This window comes from Sceloporus undulatus, chromosome 5 (assembly GCF_019175285.1).
Source record: "Sceloporus undulatus isolate JIND9_A2432 ecotype Alabama chromosome 5, SceUnd_v1.1, whole genome shotgun sequence".
Classification (NCBI taxonomy): Eukaryota; Metazoa; Chordata; class Lepidosauria; order Squamata; family Phrynosomatidae; genus Sceloporus; species Sceloporus undulatus.
Window position 1 is genome coordinate 75,246,975 of NC_056526.1, and position 20,437 is coordinate 75,267,411.

The 20,437-nt window shown below is 39.0% G+C and overlaps 1 protein-coding gene and 1 long non-coding RNA gene across 2 annotated transcripts in view; both read left to right on the forward strand.

Annotated features, from left to right (window-relative positions):
• LOC121931834 overlaps nucleotides 1–16,384 on the forward strand; it is a 63,691-nt gene extending 47,307 nt beyond the window's left edge. Inside the window, exon 2 of the long non-coding RNA XR_006104220.1 lies at nucleotides 15,718–16,384. This is a non-coding gene — a long non-coding RNA (uncharacterized LOC121931834). The remainder of the gene's footprint in view (nucleotides 1–15,717) is intronic.
• The window catches only part of PLXNB2 (plexin B2), a 397,958-nt gene that overhangs the window by 169,437 nt on the left and 208,084 nt on the right, over nucleotides 1–20,437 (forward strand). The window lies entirely within an intron of this gene.

Here is a 20,437-nt window from a genome sequence, read left to right on the forward strand (position 1 = left end):
TCTGTTGCAAATATAAATCCTTGCTTGTTAAAAAGACAATTCAAATGTAAAAATGCCACATGAGGGAAAGCAAATATTCCCTTTTAATTTTCTGAAACAGATGAATTCACTATGTAGTGTTTTAAAGTAGCTTAGTTTTGGTTAGCATTACTACAATGTATTGCATTTACATTTTTGCCCCTTGTGTTTTGCAAAAGGGAATAAGTTTTAAATTAAAAGCATTTCTTAGAAATTAAAGCTAAAAGCCATTTATTTACTTAGTTTCACTACACCAAAATATTACCTCTTCCCTGCTTTATGTAATTGGTTTTGACTGAAATAGGGCTGGAGGGTGAGTGAGGGTGGAATTATTTTTTTCTTGTGTGAAATATTTACCCAACATTTCTTCTTCATTAAAGCATAAAGCAGACAATTGACAGTGACAGTTTGTTTGAATTCTCTGCATCAAAGCCCAGAAGTTGGTTGCTTCTTAAGTGGAACAAAGGAACTCTTATGATCATTTCAAATTGGCAGTTGTTTATAAAAAAACACCATGTCTCATTTATATAAGCAAATTGTCTGTAGAATATATCAGCAGCAGTGATTCAAAGTTAATGAGAAAGTGCCTCGTGATCGCAACTCTGAGGGACTCTTTGATACCTGTATGATAAAGGCATGGCTTTCTCATTTGTTACTCATAGAGAATACCAAAGGGTTTCAATTGCTAATCCTGCCAAAAGTAGACCCTTTGAATCAGTGTGATCTATATAAGTGTAGACGTACCATTCAGCAATTGATTCAGTGAGTGTTGAGACTGAGATTTGGATTTAGGCCCTGTTAGGAGCAGTGCACTGGTTTCACTGGTCTGAGAGGAAAAGCTCTTCCAGGTACTAACTCTCAACAGGACCTTGCGGGCTGAAGGTTTTAAGAAACAGACCATTAAGAAAAGTGACTTCAAGTAAAAATGAGGTAGAAATACAAGCTGATTTTGTTGCAAAAAGAATTATTTTCTATATTAAAAAGACAAAAAAAAAAAGATAGTAGCAAATCACAACTGAATATGCTAAATTCAAGACTGAGAAACAAAGAGGGGGAAAACAGCATGGAAGCTGAAACGCCTTGACCTAAACATGTGCTTGCAAAAAGGTGGAGGTGAAGTGCCCTTTGGGTTCTGATAAGTGGTCTGAATAGGATGAAACAATGGGGTTGCATACACAGGACAAAGCCAATCAATATAGATAATTACCCTCCTTCAAATCCAGATGGGTTTCCTGAATCTCTCTGCAAGTTGCACAGTACTTCACAATGAAGGGTGAACCAGTCTGAGCCAGTTTGGCAGGTCTCTATTCTGTGGAGGTAAACAATGCCATTAAAATGTGATTGTCTTCACCAATGCAACCATTTCCTTGTCGGTGGGGTGGGGGTCTGGAATCCGATTATCAGTTTTCATTTTAAAATGTGGCCTTTTTGTTGTTGTTTTGTTTTGTTTTTGGGAGATGGACAGGGTCCAGATCACCAGCGCTAGCTGCCCAGTAGGTTTTCTTAACAATTTGTGCAGACTCTGGCAACGGACAGCCTTCCTGTCTTATGCATCAAAGTCTAATATTCATAATTGAGGATAAGATATAACACCCCATGCATGTAACACCTTACACTAGTAGCAGTAGGCATACCTACCATGTGGATGCAGCAATCTGTGCTGCATAGTTTTTATTACATACTTGTTGTTCACTGTTTTACTATGTCTTGACAGAGGACAGTTTACCAATGTACAAATAAATTAATAAATACATTCAACACCATACAGATCAAACTGTGGTGTCATGTATGGGCAGATTGCAGTGTGTGGAGGTACAGTCCCTGGTCTCTGAACTGGAACAAAATAGGTGTTACACCTTAGAAGGTCTGTATTGTAAACTACAACGTTTTTACTCACTCTCCCAGTAGTTTGGTACGAATCGTATCTGATCAACCTAGACTGCCAACAAGACTTGTGCCTAGATGCTTTCTTTTTCTTTCACCACCCAATTTGACAGGCCCATCGTAGTCTGTTAAACAATAGTTGTTCCCAACCTTAGAAATGATGGTTTAAGAATTGCTATATGAAATGTGTATATGATCAGATCCTGGAGGCCAGGTATATAAGGGGATATGGAAGATAATGCACAGGTGTATAGTTTTTTCTCAGTCCAGTAAACCATGAATTACTAGATAATCATGTGTGAACCAAATGAATATCTGTTCATATGAAGCTCCATATTTGCCCTTTGAGAGCCCACATGGCGTAGTGGTTTCAGCATTAGAGTAGGACTCTGGAGACCAGGATTCAAATCCCAGTTAGGCAAGTCACACTCTCTAAGCCTCAGAGGGAGACGAAGGCCTGTTACAGACTGCCAAAATAAAGCTGCTTCAGGTCCTCTTTGGAGGTAGCTGTTTAAATGATGCATGCATCCTAAGAATCCGGAAGCTGCACCAAAGCTGCACTCCAGTGCTAGGAAGGGAGTGTGGCTTTGGCGCGACCTCCGGACTCTTAGGACCCATGCATCATTTAAATAGCATACCTCCAAGAGACCCGAAGCAGTTTTATTTTGGCAGTCTGTGGCCTGTTACAGACAGCCAAAATAAAGCTGCTTCGAGTCACAGTGGAGGTATGATTTCAATGAGCATGCATCCTAAGAATCCGAAGCTGCACCAAAGCTGCACTCCAGTGCTTAGGAATGGAGTGTGGCTTTGCACACCTCCGGACTCTAGGCCACATGCATCATTTAAATAGCACACTCCAAAAAAACCAAGCAGCTTTATTTTGGCAGCTTCCGCACCCCCCTAACCCTAGTACGTATTGAATACTACAAGATGGCGGCGCCCTGTTCATACGGCGCCGCCATCTTACGTATCGGACGCTGAGCGTCCGTACGCGTCGCGGGCGTTGTGACGTAGCGAGCGCGCCCCGGGCGCCTCGCTACGTCGCAAACGCGACTTAAAAAGAAGTCCATTTTGGAGCTTCTTTTTCGGTCCCGCGGAGTCGGGCCGTGTGAAGGCTCCGGCTCCCCCGCGGACCTACTGGCGGCGGCGCAGACCGCCGCAAAGCAGCGGTCTGTACCCCGCCTGTAACAGGCCAAAGACAACAAATCTTGCCAATAAAATCCTATGATAGGCTTGCCTTGGGGTTACCATAAGTTGGAAATTACTTGAAGGCATAAACAACATTGCCCTTTGCTTGGGCAGGAAGGCACTATTGCAGACACTAATTTTGAAGACTGAAGTAATTTTATTGGAAGGATAGGTTGCTTTGGAAAACTAGTATGTAACATTCATAAATCATCTTATCCCCTGAATAGAATATATACCCAGAGAAGGAAGTGAATTTTTCCCTTAAGTTAAGATACTATAAAGTATCTTATATAAAGGCACTATAAAGACACTTTCATTTTTAAAATGTCTCCTGTATGTGTGTATCAGTGATCTTTTTCTGTCTTGGCAAGCAAAGGCAGCACAGGGAATTTTGAATGTACTGCAAAGTAGTGGAAAACATGACTGATTATTGCTTGTTTTATGCTGAGCAGTGACGTTTTCCAGTATCTGCAAGCTGAATTCAAAATGATCAAGTCTTTATTAAATAGTCTTTTCTTCCATCTGAGGTGATGTTGTATAGTTCAGACTTTTCTCATAAATGATGTTTTATTTAAAAAATATTTTTTAAAAAAATCATCTAGTTTATCTTGCTACCAAAGCATGTTCATATGCATAAAACCAGAAGAGGTAGTTGTTGTTAAAAGTAATAGGAAAAATAATCATATTGAGCCTGTTCGGGCTAACATTGCATGTGTACTTCACATCTTTTGGGTGTAGAAAAGAACTCAAAGCTTTGTCTTAATAATATCCTGACCTCCATCAGTAGAAACAAGTGAACTTTTGTACTCTTTAGTTTCAAGAGTTTTCTGGTTTCAAGTGTATTCTGGCTTAGTCCTGTCTGCCCCACACTCCAACACAATGGTTACTTTCTGGATGCTATTGCTGTGAGATATAGACATAGATATTTAGGTTTGTTCCACAGCCAACTTTAAGTGTTCATTTTTTAAAAAATGCCTGTCTTTACTCTGAACTAGGACATCTCTCCGGCATTGAAGATTTCACTGTTCTGCATTCAGAATGTACATGCACTTAGATGTACATCCACTACCCTCTAAGATCTTAGTGAAAAGATCTTTACTGCTTCTCCTCTAGTTCAGACCTGCAACTGGATTTAGACAGGTATGAATTAAAGGAGGCTCATTAAATCAGTTCTTGAATTCTAAATCAAAACTTCTGTAAATTCCATTGATTCAGTGGTTTTACTCTAGTTGGAACTAGTAATTAGATGTCTTGCCCATCTTTAAAATAAAATCTCTTGTGTGACATGTTGGTGATTTTATGCCAGAACATAGAAACATGTTTTTCAAACTATATTGCCAGAATCTCCCAGTCTCTATTGGCTCATTGGTTGACTAGGGGCTAATGGGAGTTGCAGTCTAGAGTTCTTCATTTTTTCCCACCCCATCAAAGATGATCTAAACAAAATCTGGAACAAAATCTGGGGAAGGGGAGAACAGTATTTCACTTATTTTTGTAAATTTAGCTATCCAACTTCCTTAGTTTACCAATTGTATATATTTCTGGTTTGCAGAAGCTATTATTTCTTATTTATATCTGTAGTGTCCAGATGGAAGTAGACTAGAGAGGCTTTCCTTGATCTTGCATGAAAAGTTGACATCTGTTGCACTTTAAGGCAGATTTCTGAGCGCATCTGGTTAAACTGGAGTGAATCTGTAATCCTAATAAGAGGATGGAGATGAAATTATGACTTATTTTGTTGAAAAAGAAATTTATTTTCAAACACATCAGAGGGGATGGTTTAGGTAGATAAAGAGAAAATAAATACAGTAGAATGGTCTCTATCAGAAGCTTGGGGCATTTTAGTGTTGTGTAATTGCATGTGAGGTACAATAAATCATGGCATTTGTGGGTGCTGTATTAATTTAACAGAAAGTGATGGGAATTGTTTAAGGTTGCATCTTGCCCAGAGATTATTTAATGTGATTTGGTATGAGGAATAAAATCCATACAGTAACCCTTTCTGTATTATAGTAATAATTGAAATCTAAACAATATAAACATAATTCATACATGTTCTGTATGAAATAGATTATCTGGTTTCAGGCCTGGCTGTGGAACATAGACAGCCTTGGTCGCCTTGATGGATGAGGGGACCTGGACAGGGGGAGTGAGTCCAGCTCGTTCTGTTGGATTTCTAAGTGACTTTTGATACCATCAACCATTCTGGGCTGTCTCTTTGGGATGGGACTTGGAAGTATTGTTTTACAGTGGTCCTGCTCCTTCCTGGAAGGGTGAACCCAGAAAGTGGTACTAGGTGACTCCTGATCGACGCCCTGGCCATTGACCTGTGGGGTCCCTCAGGGTTCTGTATTGTCCTCTATGCTATTCAACATATACATGAAACCACTGGGACAGGTCATCCGAAGTTTTTGGGGTGTGGTGCCATCAATATGCAGATGACACTCAACTCTACTACTCCTTTTCACCTCAATCCAAGGAGGCTGTCCAGGTCCTAAACCAAGGTCTGTCATCAGTAAAAAATTGAAACTTAATCTAGACAAGACAGAGGTGCTCCTGGTCAGTCGGAAGGCAGATCAGGGAATAGGGATCCAGCCTGTGTTAGATAGGGTTGCACTCCCTCTGAAGATGCAGGTTCACAGGTTAGGTGTACTCCTGCATTCGGCTCTGAACCTGGAGGCTCAGGTCTGTGCAGTGACCAGAATTGCTTTGCACATTTAAACCTTGTGCGCCAGCTGTGCCCATTCCTTGAAATGCTGGATCTGGCCTCTGTGGTACATGCCTTGATTACATTCTGTTGGGACTATGGTAACAGGCTCTATGTTGGTCAGGTCCAGGCTGTTTGGCAGACTGTATCTCCCTGTATGAACCAGCCTGGGCTCTGCGATCCTTGCCACCACTATCTTTCCATCCCACCACTATCACAAGCACGGTTGGTGGTGACATGAAAGAGGGCCTTCTCTTAGACTGTGAAACTCCCTTCCTTGTTATCCTTCCACCGGCAGGCTAAGACCTACCTATTTAGACATGGATATTAAACAGAAAGTTTTAAAAGCATGGGATGGTGTTAAGCATGGTGTTGTATTCTTTTAAACTATTTTAATTGTTTTATCTTTTTAATTGTATTGTATTCTTTTAATATGTAACTTGTTTTAATATTTTAATAATTTAATTTTGTTTTAATATACTATTTTTGTAGGCTTTTAATTGAACTGTTTTTTAATGTTGTGAGCTGTCCTGAGTCCCAATTTTGGGGAAAGGGCAGGATGGATGGATGGATGGACGGACGTGTATATATATATATATATATATATATATATATATATATATATATAAAATGAATATAATAATTACAACAAATTAGTGAAGAATTAATAGTGGAAGATGTTTCCTATTAACCTTTTTCATGTATCTATCATGAATCACGGAATAAAATGATAATGTACTGTCTTTTTTTTTTTGCATTTTTTAAAACTAAGCAGCAGGATAATGGGAGGATGATTTAAGGATTTTATTCCCTTTGTAATATTCCACATTCCCTTTAAAAGTACAACAAATAATATATAGTTCTGTGTGACAGAATTCAAACTATGTGATTATTCAAAAATTCTTACTTGCATCTTCATTAAAATTAATGTGCTTTCTTGCATTAATAAAAAATTAAGCATATTCATTGTGTTTTATGAGTTGGTGAACCTTTTAGAAGCCGAGTGCCCAAACTGCAACCCAAAACCCACTTATTTATTGCAAAGTGCCATGTCCCTCTGGCTTTCTAGTAACAAACTCTGGCAAACTCTGTGCTGGGGCAATGGCACATGTGCCCACAGAGAGGGCTCTGAGTGCCACCTCTGGCACGCATGCCATAGGTTCGCCATCACTGAGTTAGACAATATTGAACAGATAATATACATGGTGTCCATTCAGAGAAAGTATTTATTATTCTTGAAACATTTCTGAAGCAGATACTGTATTCATTGAACCATTTCTGAAATTGTGAACTACATTTTTCACTTACCTCTGTTGACCAGCTTTAGTTTGATATTCATCATACAGTATATATTCTTCAAGCTTAAGCGCTGGTAAAATGCTGCAAAATCATTTAGGATGCATGTGTGTGTGTGTGTGAAAGCCTGACGTGCTTCCTAAACGTCAGGAGATCGTCGGCTCCCCTCCAGCATCTCTGAATCATTCAGGGAGAGGCAAATTCTTATGAATGCAAACTTTCCATTTTAGCAATTTAGCAGCTATTTACCAGCGCTTAAAGTTCTGGTCTGAAAATCCTCTGTGTGATGGAATTGATTGGATTATTTTTAAATTATTTATATATAAATATTTATGCATCACCTTTTTGTTCCATCAGTTCCACAATGTATTTAATAACATTAAAAACACAATTTTGAAGCTGAACATTATAAAAATACTATAAAAAGGAACACAATAAAATAGTGAAATTAATATATGATAAGACATGTAGTTAAAAGTAAGTCTTCACTGCCCAAATATCTGGACACAGATATGATAATGGTTCCTGGCATATTAGACAAAAAAATTCATGTTCCTCTCCTTAATTGGATCAAGTGTACTGTCCGAATGGAATTTGCCTCTGTGGCTTCAAATGGATGGGCCAAAAGAAGTGATTTCAGGCTGCCTTGAGAGAGTGGTGTTTAGATGACTCATGCCCCTGAAGTGGTTGGAAACCTCACCACACCTGCTCCAAGGCAGGAAAAGCTGGACTGAAAAGAAATGGAAATAAACCTCTCTAGCAGGAAAGTGTGCACCGTTGACCCTGCATATAAACACCCTGATGTGAATCTGGTCTCAAAGGAGTGCTCCATCCTGACCATTTATATTTAAAGTGACATATAAATGCACCTGTGCAGGTGTGCATTTAAAAAAGAACAGAGCCAGTGGTTGGGGTGGCAATGTAAAAAAAAGGGAAAGTGTGGAACCTCCATTGGCTATAAGTACAACATGTACAAACCAGATGGTCCAAGACAGGAGATGTTTTATTGGGCACACCTCTGCTAAGATGCCCTGTCTCGGTGGAGGATCGCAAGGGGAAAGCCATCCAGTGGGATAGCATTTGGGAAGAAGGCAATTGCCAGTGGTGTGTTTGTGTGATGGTGTGCATGGATGTTGGGGGGGGGGGTTAAAAATTGCCCAGGAGTGTGGCTTGATGCCATGCGGCCATGGCATGTATACAAGGGCTGCCTTGGGAGTGGACAGTGCAGCCAGTGGGGTTTCAGTCCGCTCTCGGAAAAAGCAGGTTTGGGTTGCTCTTTCCTACCTGCCTGCTTGACACCTATATTTCCTCTACGTTTTGGTACAATTATAATATCATTTATTAAAAACCAAGATAGGGGTGGAGAGAAGGGCAATATGCCAAAGAATATTGCAGAAAGCATTGGGAATTAAACTGGAAGAATGTTAATGAAGACTGAATGATATGTGTTTTATAGTTCCCGAAACATTTTGGGAAACATATTTTATAGGCAACTTGTAAGTTTGAAAACCTACTATAGTAACACTTTATGTGACGTCTTACATTCTTTCTTTTAACAGCATTAATACTTAATAGTCAAAATGCCAGTACAAAATATGGCCTATGATAATGCCAGCTAGGCAGATTACGAACATATTTAAATGTGTTATTGTTTTGGTCTTTAAATGATCTGAACCTGTGCAATTTTGCTACAAGAAGGCTGTATCGTATCTTAATCTATTGTGACTTTTCCATCCTGCGTAATATTATGTTGTATGATTTTCAGAGATATAAATGAGTGTGCAGTGTCTATTTACTGATAATAACTAAAATAAATATTATGGTAATCTTTCTGTTTGATTGTGTTAATCTTTTTATTGTTTTGTATTGTATTGAAGTGAGACATAAAGTAACCGTTTAAAACCCTTTAAAAATGACTTAACGTTTTAAAATGGCTATTGAAGTAAACTCCTCAGTTTCAGCAGTGCATTTTTGGAAACAACCTGTTTAAAGTTAGATGGATGCCAAATGTTGACTTCATGAAAATGATGCTTCATAAATCACTACATGCCATGTGAGTGACTGATCAGATGATCAGGATGTGGAGCTATTTGCCTGTTCATCTGTGTAAAGCTTTGTTTTCAGGTGGCTAAGTAAATCATTTTCGTACATTGGAGATATTGATGGGTCTTTCTTTCTTTCTTTCTTTCTTTCTTTCTTTCTTTCTTTCTTTCTTTCAAAGGACAGAGGGAACATGGTGTTTCCATAGCTTTGGAAGAATGAATCCATGATGGATTTTATGGGAGTTAATCTAGGATTTACAGGAATTACTCTTGGTTCACAGGTACTATCCAATGTGCTGAACCTTTTAGATGGAACAGAGCTTGTCACCCTGGATAGCTCCAGTAAAACCCAGACTGACTCCTGCAAAACCCTGGCTGCATCCACACTGCAGAAATAATCCAGTTTTACACCACATAAACTGTAATGGCTCAACGCTATGGAATTCTGGGAATTGTAGTTTTCGGAGACATTTTGCCATCTCAGTCAGAGAGCTCTAGTGTTACAGCAAACAACAGTGCCCAGAATTCCATAGCATTGAATCATGGCAATTAAAGTGTTGTCTGGATTATTTCTGCAGCGTGGATGCAGCCTCAGTTTGGGTTCATTGCCTTGGGACGGTATCATAGATCACTTGCAAATGCATGCCAGATGGGCTACCAACTTTTGTGGACACATTTGAAAGTTTTTCTTAAGGTCCACAATCCTACAGGCATTGGCATGGCTCACAGCTTGTGTGTGCCTAATTACACAATGACGATAGCCCTTTCTCCTTTAGCTTGCATGACAGGAGTGCAGTTAATTGAAGAATTTACCATTCCGTCATTTTTAATTGCTTTCGAGGGAATGACTCTTCTAGATTTAATTAATGGGTGCTTGTTGCAGTTTTTGCCTTGTTGAATGGATAATTGAGACCATTGAATATTCATATACATGCTTTAAAATCTGCCTGTTCATCTACTGCTGTTTTTTTAAAGCATCAATGAGATAGGAGTGCAAAACTACTACAGTATTGCTTTTTGGATTGCAAGGTACTGTGGAGGGGAGCTGCATTGTGCTATTCATTACTAATTGCTTTATTGGATAATTTTGTTTACTTTTAACAAGAGATTCTAGAGAAGATGTTGCTAATAAGTATATATTGTTCAAAAAGATGATTGACTATACCAGGGGCCCTTGGCATCTGCTGTGGTTTGGTTCCAGAACTCCCCTGGATACCAAAATTTGTGGATGTTCAAGTCCCATTGTGTACAATGGTGCAATAAAATAGCATCCCTTATTAAAATGGAAAAATCAAGATTTGCATGTTTGTTTGTTTTTAATTTCAAGGTGGTTGAATCTGTGGATATGGAGGGATGACTGTAATAGTGTCACCTTTAAAATTCACATTTCCCCCCTGTTCACTGCATTAGCAAAGAACTGAAACCTTTTTGCTGAAGGTTTGTTTATGACTTTATTTATTGGCTTTAGATTCCATCATCTCCCAGAATGGGATTCAAGGTGGGTTCAGTTTTTGCAACTCTCTGAGTTGTAAGGATTCTTTTTTTTCTTTTTCTTTTTCTCTTTTTTAAGAGAAAGAAATAGAAAAAAGAATAGCAGTGGAGAGGAACACTGATGGTGAAAATAGATGATGCTGTATCTTGAAACTCCAAGAATCACACAAACAAAAATTTGGCTTTGTGATAACAATCAGATGTTTCAGAGATGTATGGAACCTTTGGCTACGGAATCCGTCTGCCTAATAGCATTCACATTATATAAAGTATCTCTTCCATCCCAGTTTTAGTATGTCAGTATCAGATTGTCCCTTTGTAAATATCCATTAAGCTATAGACTGAGTATAAATATTTGAAGAGCTGGCTTATCCATTGTCTAATGAACAAAGTGGAAGAATGGGCATCCGAGAGTAACATGTAGGATGGAATCTTTGTGTTGTATGCGTGCACAAGTTCACCTACAGAAGTGGGATGTTTTTGTCCATTACAGAACAGCTATATTCAGATCAAGGTTGTGAAAGCATGCAATGCTATTGCCTATAGATGCATGTTGCTCATGCAGGTATGGATGTGTATGGATGCATGCAGATGTGTACATGCTAACTGGTTGTGCAACACTAGATTCATTTGTGCAATTCAGCAGGTGGCATTGAGCAGCTGCTACATAAACTCCATGAATGAAAAGTTGTGGTTTCTTTCCTTAATGTAGGGTAATGGCCTTAATGTGATGTTACCTGTATAAAGTCTTACAATGCACTGTGCACACAAAATGTTCAGCAAGATTTTACAAATTACACTATCTATAAGTCAGATAAATAGATAGGCAGACAGACAAAGAGTGGATTTGTGTGACTGTGTACAAACTTTGCATAGTCATGCAAGTTATACCAATTCCCTCCCCATTTGTGCTTTTAAGTAATATTTCTGTGATGTGAGTTTTAGGCCTTTACAGGTTATAAACACATATCTATGGGGTTTTGAGAACGAGTACAAAATTTCAGTGTGTTTGCTGAAAATGGTTTCTAGACTGAACAGATATTTCTTAGGCCTGTTACAGACTGCCAAAATAAAGCTGCTTCGGGTCTCTTTGGAGGTATGCTATTTAAATGATGCATGGGTCCTAAGAGTCCAGAGGCCACACTCCATTCCTAAGCACTGGAGTGCAGCTTTGGTGCAGCTTCCGGATTCTTAGGGTGCATGCATTATTTCAACAGCATACCTCCAAAGAGACCCGAAGCAGCTTTATTTTGACAGTCTGTAACAGGCCTTAGAATGCTTTGGTTATAATCCTCATGTAAAACTAAATTCCTGTTTACAGTTTCTCATACCATTTGAATGCACATTTTTACATTTAGTTTGAAAACCCTGAAGAACTCTGATTTCATCTGCTGAAGAACTGCATCTATTCCACATGGAATTGCTTATTGTAAAAGTACACACTGGCTGTGTACCAGTTCACATTAACATACATTAACGTACTTGAAAAAAACTTGGTTTTCAATATTTTTATTTTTATAATCTGCTACTGGACTGTCTGCTCCCATTTTACTGTTACAACTGTAAATGGTGTAAATTTACTTCATTATTTTATCTTAATTATTAGCCTCCTTGAGCATTCCAAATGAAAAGTGATATGTAAATAGTTTAAATCGGGCTGGACAACTATAGTGAAGCCAGGGACCATTTCTACAGTTGCCCAAATGCTGTTTTTAAAGAATTCTTAAAGAGTCCTCTTAATTTGTCCATTTGTTTCTTTTAATGTTGTTTCTGGCAGCAGGACAAGATGCTGGAATTCTATGATAGCTGGTGTATTGCTAGTCCCCAGTGGATCACAGAGACATGTATTTGTTAGCCAGGAAGTTCTGTGTTGATGGAAGGAGGCAGTAGACCTTTTTATTTTCTTAAGGGCTCTAAGAGAGCCACAGGGCTTACTTCCATGGGTGGGTGGGGATGAGAACTGATTGCTTCCTCTTCTAGCTTTCTTCCCTTTTCACCACTATTACATCAACTACTGCTAAAGCTCAGAACTCACTTCTGTGATGTTAGATGATTTCTTTCATGGAGGCAATTAATAATTGAATTTACTCCCCTTTCTCCTGCTATTGCAACTACTTTCAAATTGCCTTCTCAGTGGCTGCTCCCGCACTTTGGAACTCCCTCCCTTGGGAGGATAGGATGGCTCCCTCCTTGTTCTCCTTCTGCCAGCAAATAAAAAACTTTTCCATTCCATCAGGCTTTTAATAATTGACTGTAATTGGCTTTTAATGATGTGCTGTGCTGTTTTGTTGATTTACACACACACACACACACACAGTGATACAAACACATAGATATGGGGGGGATGTTTTCAGATGGTTTTTACTATGTAGTGGTTTTCAAAATTTGTAAGTCACCATGAGTCCCACTGTTGGGGAAAGGGATATAAAATAATAATAATAATAATAATAATAATAATAATAATAATAATAATAATTTATTTTTATCCCGCCCCTCTGTGCAACACAACTGGGGCAATTTACAAGATTAAAACATACATTCCCATATTCCACAATCCAACCCCCCTTAAAATACAGTTAAACAGCTTACAGTCCAAAACATAACATAAAAGCATCCAGGACATACAGTAGATCAGCCTCTCACAGTGAAAACAGGTTTTCATTATTAAGTTGTTTTGTTAATATATTCCAACAGCAAGTATGGGGGGTTGTTGATGTTTTTCTGGGGGGCAGGTTCTGTGTGGGTTTAAGGGAATGATTTATATGATTCCCAACCCTGATATATAGAAAGAAAGCAGTGGTGGCTTCAGGTCACTATTCAGACGCTAAATGTACCAATTTGTCTGTCCTGCTGATCCAGTTGGGCATTTTGAAATTTTCTGCAAAGTTGAAATAGTATGATATATTTTCCCAGACAGACAGGATGATGGAAACCAGGGTTTGAATCCCTGCATGGTCATGGAAACCCATTGGGCAAGTCACACTCTCCCCAGTCTCGGGAGAAGGCAAAGGCAAATGTCCTCTGAACAAATAAGTCAGAAATGACTTGAAGACAACAACATATTTTCCCCACAACCATAACTCCCAATGTGAAGTGCTGATGTCTGCAAACGGAAGAGCAGGAAATAAGTTTTAATTCTTAGTGCAAAATTTTGCTTCTGACAACTGAAAACCTGGTTTGGTTCAATGATTAATTCATACTAGTTCTGACAGTAAAAGGTATTAAACTGACATGCAACATGCTGAAAAGGGTGTTTAAAGAAAATGAAGCTGCATCACATCCACTTTAATTGTCACAGTGCAGAGAACAGGCAGGCTTGTGTAGGATTTTTATGCCTATCTTGCTTAGTATCAGTAACTTGTTCTACTTGTTTCATGGTTCTCTTAAAAGCATTCTTGGATCTTTCATGCTTGTTTTAATGACCTTCATTTGTGCATCAGGCTGACTGGTTTCCAACAGACTGAAACCTCAAGAATGTTTTCCTGTATGGTTGAAGCTGTTTTGAATAGATTAACCAATATGGATCACATCCAAAATAGTCCACATCTCCCCCAAACCACATGACACTATTTAAAAGATGGTTGATTTAGTTAAGGATTTCAGTCTTGCTTTAAATAATACTGAAAGGTGGGGGGAAGAGGAGGAGAGGTAATGCCAAGTTTAATAATAAATGTAAGTATCTTGAATTTCTGGGAAGTACAGTACATGTATGTCTATCTTTGCATGTTGAGCCATTTTTTTTACATTTAGGCAAAAGATAAGATATGAAATGCAAATCTATCTGTAGAATATTAAATTGCAAAGACAGCCAGCTCCTAAGGGAGACAGATCAACTTTGAATTTTTCAGATGCCTAAAACTTGTCATTACCACTGAAATTTGGGTTTTAGTCCTAGTGTCCTTGCCTTGTGGCATGTTTCTGCTAGCTTCAAAGTCACTTAGCATTATGTTAGAGAAATGGAAACCATGGGAATGAACTTCTTAGTGTATTATGTGCATATAGTCATTAGACAAGGGTAGTTTAGCTTGAGCACTATTTGGTGTCAAAATACTGTAGCTGAATGGATTATTTTATTACACAAAAACATCTGTAGTTAATATAATCCCCTGAGTACATCACGTGACTTATGATCTGTATGGGGAAAAATGTGCTGGTTTTCAGAAGGCTTAGTCAAAAGAAGAAACGGTGTTTGGAATGTGGTCTCTTAACCAATGTTTTCTACGGCTCTACATTTCTGTCACGTATAGTTTGAATTTTAGAATTTGCTCTGTACTGATTTCTTTATACCACATGTGCTTTGTAAAATTGTATCTTCTGGGTTTTGGAATTTGCTCAGTATGATCTCTTCTCCTAGAAATTTGTATGGGACTTTTGTGCATTTTCCCTACATTTACCCTCCATGCTAAAGAGCATCCAGTGGTGGTCTTTGAGCCAAAGTGTGCCTTGAAAAATAAGCAGTATGTACCCCTCTCCAGTCAGCATGCTAGAAGCAGTAAAAGAACTGAGAAGATTGGTTATTGTGGCCATAAGACTTGACAGTTTCCCACTTTGTGGTGTGGTGGTAAAGATCAAGTCCAGCAAATGTTCACCTCTTCAACAAAGTATCTCCCCAGTAATACCAGTGGTAGGCCAGGGGTGAAGACCGTGTTTCTGACTTGTTAACTTTTTTAAAATGTCCTATTAAATTTTCAAGGCATTTGTCTTGAAGCCTTGAATTTGTTTAAATAATAAATTCCAGTGGAAGATGACCATCTGTCCCACATTTCTCTCTCTTTTTTTCATGTTCATTAACACAACAAGGGAACTTGCAGAGTTCCAACTATCATGTATGCCCTCTGGTAATACAAAAGAAAAGAAAAGCAACATGGGAGGGGGGGATAACATTGGTTGTGTACTCTCAGAGGTATATTTGGAAATAGACAGCAAACAAGAAGTTATCTCAGGAACTGTTACCAAGGCTGTGAAAAGTTACTTTTATGTACCATAACTTTCAGATTTCCCATAGCATGGAGATGATCCAAGTTGGCTGGAGGGATTCTGACAGCTGTAGTCCAAAGAATTCATTTTCCAAACTCTCTTTTTTTTTTCTAGGCAGACGGATGCTGTAGCCAAAGTTTCATGAACACCAATTGAAGTGCATAATGTTTTGGACTTCAACGTTACAGACTAATCTTGAGAAGAATAAATGTGAGGGGATAAAAAGGGGTTTCTTAAGCATTGAGAAACTCTGACACAGAGAACCCTAGCTAAAGCCCCAGACCCAATTAGAGGCCCTGTCTTCGACTTAAAAGACAGCTAACTTTGGAACGTGGCAGATGGAAGCCATTTTCTCTTTCTGTGTGCCAATATCTTCCCAGAATCCCATGTGCTATTTTGGGCTTCAGGGAAGGCAATAAAATATTTTGGCAGCCTGGGGAAGTCAGATCCTTCAGTTGGGCAGGAATGAAGCCTCCCTCACCCCCCCCCCCCCCCCAAATCTGTTGCTTCCTTGCCACAAGGAGCTTGAAGAAAAAAAGAACTAAGTAGCACTCGTAAGAAAAATGCTGGAAGTGAAAGGGGAAGAAAAAGGAGACAAAAAGAGGAGATGGAGAAGAACAAGGCAAATCAGTGCCAAGATAGAAACAGGAAGGACAGGAGGAATATTGTGCGGAAGGAAAGGGATAAGTCCTGAACTGTGGGAACATCTTCAAAAATTTCAGTTTACTTAGCAGGGAGGTAGAAAACTGTGAGAATTAAATCAAAGAGAGTTACATCCCAATTTTGTGTGTGTGTGTTCGTTCTGTACCTTCAAGTTGTTTCTGACTCATGGTGATCCTAAGAACCTATCATAAGGTTTTCTTGGAGGGTTTGTTAAGATGATGTTTGCTATTGCCTTTCCCTGAGGCTGAGAGCATGTGACTTGCCAAGGTCACCCAGTGGATTTCATGGCTGAGCTGGGAATCAGACCCTAATCTCCAGAGTCCGGGTCCAATATTCAAACCACTACAGCACACTGGTTCTACATCCCAATTACTGTTGTGTTTTCTGTGACAGAGTGCTCAGGAAAACTATTTTTTAACATTAGCCCTATGTAAACATGACAAAATTGAAAAGATGGCCTTCATGCTACACACACACATACTCATTGATGTTGCCCAGGGACCAGGAATGTTGGTAGACAGACATCCTATATGGTTCAGTGTAGCATAGTAGGTCTGCATGAGGACCTGTGCTAGGCTGATCCATATAACCGTCCTGACTTACTAAACAGCCTCAGAGCCCCCTTCTGTCTTCCATCTAAACAATTATTCCATGTTTTGTGGGGAGCTGTTAGGATCACAGAAGCATCTGGCAATGTCCCCATAGCCAGACACAAAATGATTATAATAGTGCTGAGATATCTGGAAAACCCTGGAGAATCACAGCATTAATGTCTATCTACAGACAGACATTTCCATGATCGTGCCAGTTCCCCATAAAACAGAGAATGGCTTTGCAGGAGCTTCAGAAGCTGTTCAGTAGGTTGCCAGGGGGCTGTAGAGGAAGGAAGGGAACACTGACCTCTGCAGCACACAAAAAGTGACACACACACACACACACACACGTTCCTAATAAAATGCCAGCCATAGAGTAGCTTTGACTGAACATGAGTACTCCAGCCAAAGGTAATTATAGTCCCTTTTCAGACTTTTTTACTCAGTCTCATTCATCATGGAGTACCTACCTGCAGTCTGGTGGCGCATCCTTTGTTGTTGTTTATTTTCTGTCAAGTCAGATTGACAGCCAAGTAACCCTGTGAATGAGAGATCTCCAAGTGCAGCCTTGCTCTTGGAGATCTCCAAGACTCAGAGCTGTAGATTCCCTGATAAAATCAATCTTCCTGCAATGTTGTCTTTCTTTTTTCCTACTTCAACTTTACTCAGCAGCACTGAAGTCTTTTCCAATGAGTCATGTTTTCTCATGATGTATCCAGAGTGCAATAACCTCATCTTAATCCTTTTGGCTTCTAGAGAGAGTGCAGGCTTGATTTACTTTCAGACCATTTTATTTTCCATTATTTTCCATGGTATTTGTAGAACTCTCCTCCAGCATCACATTTCAAATGAGATGATTTTATTCCTGTCAGGTTTTGCAGGAGAAGCGGGGGGGAGAGAGCTGTGATCAGTTTCTGCCTAGAGGCCAGCATAGAATCTTTTGATTTCTTCCTCTTCTGCCTATATAGTTGGATCATAAACTTGGATTATATTGGTGAGTTTTCTGTGTGCAGTTTTGTTGATATTATTCAGTCAGACTTCACTATTAATGCTACTTCATTTCTTCTTGTCATTTGCAGAGTAAAACACTGTGTTTATCTGACTGAAAGTGCTCCATTCCCATCCAGTTTAGCTTGCTCCTTCCAAGTATTGCAATGTTTATTTGTTCCATTTCTTGTACAGTCCCACACAGATTTACTGCTTCAACTGTTGTGTTTCACAACTGGACTTCACTAGTCAGGTACAAGGAGCAGATTTTGCTTAACTGTAACATGTTAAAGGGAAGATGTTCTGCTGTGTAAAGGGAAGATGTTCTACTAGGATGTTCTACTGTGCAAAAACATGTGCACATGTTTTTCTATGTTCAGGGATTTGTTTTTACATTAAAGCATTTCCATAAATTTAGTCTTACCTTAATGTGCAGGAGTACAGCATAGCAACCAGAGCTTGGGAAAGTTACTTTTTTGGAGAATGGCTCCCAGAATTCATTAGTCAGCTTAGCCAGTGATAACCAGAGCTTTGGAATGCTACTTTTGGGATTGTGGTTGGAATCCTTTTGGTTTCTTACTCACGTTACCCAAGTTACCTATGGAAGCCACTGAACATTGATGTCTGATCTGTAATGTTTACATTCAGTTTGAGGTGCCAGAGGTGGAGCTGTGCATATGGTACTGTTGCTCATGTGGGTGCCTGTTCTGTTGTGCATTTAGTTGTGTGTTGAATTGTGCATCTGGCTCTGCATTCAGTTATATATTTTGGTTGTGCATTCAGTTGCACAACTTTGCCTTTCAGCAATGTAGCACAATCAACATGTAACTCTTCATTCAGAGATTTACTTTACACAAATCTGATGGAGGATCTCTGCCTGTATCTCCCAGAATCCCTCAGACGCATAATTGATAGCCATGCTGGCTGGCTGATTCTACAAGGCATAATCCTAAAATGTTACTGTTCTAGGCTCTGACAGTAATTGCTACAACATATAAAGTTCATTGTTATGTTTGCCTATTACTCAAGTTGCAAAAATCTGTCTTCCTCCATTATCTTTATAGCCCAATTTTTTTTAATCTAACCAAAATAGAGACAGAGATGCTGCCTTTAAAAACCACACAGAAACCCCTAGCAAAAGACATGTCACATTTTAGTATGGAGGAGAAAGAGTCTGGCTTTTGGAATGGATTTGTTGGACTGGTAATCAGTGAGTTCACCGTTTCAAGACTGGTCTGTTCATTACAATTGCTATGTGGTTCATTGGAGAAAAATGTCCAGTATAAAGTCTTCTAGCCATGTTTTCAGAGCTTATGCCTTTCCAAAGAAAATCTCACTCAATTTGTATATAGACTGTGATATATTGAAAGAGTATATAGGTTTTATTTTACATTTGTAATCTTGTTGTAACAATGCAAAATCTCATGTTTCTTTGGCTGGCAAAAACAATGCTTTCTCTAAAATATCAGTCAAAATGTGTAAATGTTGAGTTCAAGCTACTAGCTGATATGAAAACTGATAGCTTATTAAGCCTCCTTTCTTGATATAAAATGACTACAAGTTGAGTATCCCTTATCATAAATGCTTGGGACCAGAAGTGTTTTGGATTTTGGAATTTTTTTTTAAATTTGCATATACATAATGAGATATTCTGGAGATGGGACTCAAGTTCAAACACAGAAATAATTTATTTTTCATGTACACATAGCATGAAGGTAATTTCAATTTGTTTTGTGCATGAAACAAAGTTTGTGTACATTGAACCATCAGAAAGCAAAGGAGTGAGAGATTCTACACTGGCCAGAATATTGTGGACTTCCCCTGGAATATTCTGGACCAAGAGCTGCCCTGAATTCCTCCTCTATCTGGAGCAACACTGGGTGACTGTCTGCTACACATGCATCCCACTGTGTTACCTAGCACCACTGCTGGTAGCTCAAATCACTTCCTCTGAGGTCGAAAACAAGACACCCAGCATTGATCACATGACTGGACACCTTGTTGTGACTTCAGCAGGAGCAACTCATGCCAGCAGTATTGGGTGACACAGTGGGATGTGTGTGTAAATAGCTGCCTGGCATGGCTCTGGATTTTCCTGGAAACTCTGGAGCAAAAGGTGAGTCTGGTTTAAGGCAGAGATGTGAAACTGGCTTCACATCATGAAGATAGTCAAATTGGGAGTTTGGCCCTACATCATGGACACAGGGTGCCATGAGGGTGGAGGAAACTGTTTCATTTGGCACATATAGACATGCCCTCTAACTTAAGCAGCCACAAAAAAAGTTTTGGATTTTGCAGTTTTGGATTTTTTAGATAAAAGGATACTCAACTTATATTGACTTTTTCTCACAAATAAGCATGAAGTGCTTTCCTTTGCTGTTTTTTGCAGAAAAGTGAAATCTCAGATAAACAAAATACGTTACTTTCTGTTTTACACTCATCACCCACATTTGTGGCTTTGACTTTTGTGGATTTGATTATTCACGGATTTTATTAATATGTTCTCTCTAGTAATATCTAGTTCCTCCAGCACAACTCTGTAGTCAACTTTAACCAAAAGTTGCACTGAAGGACCTAGAGATTCCTAGAGA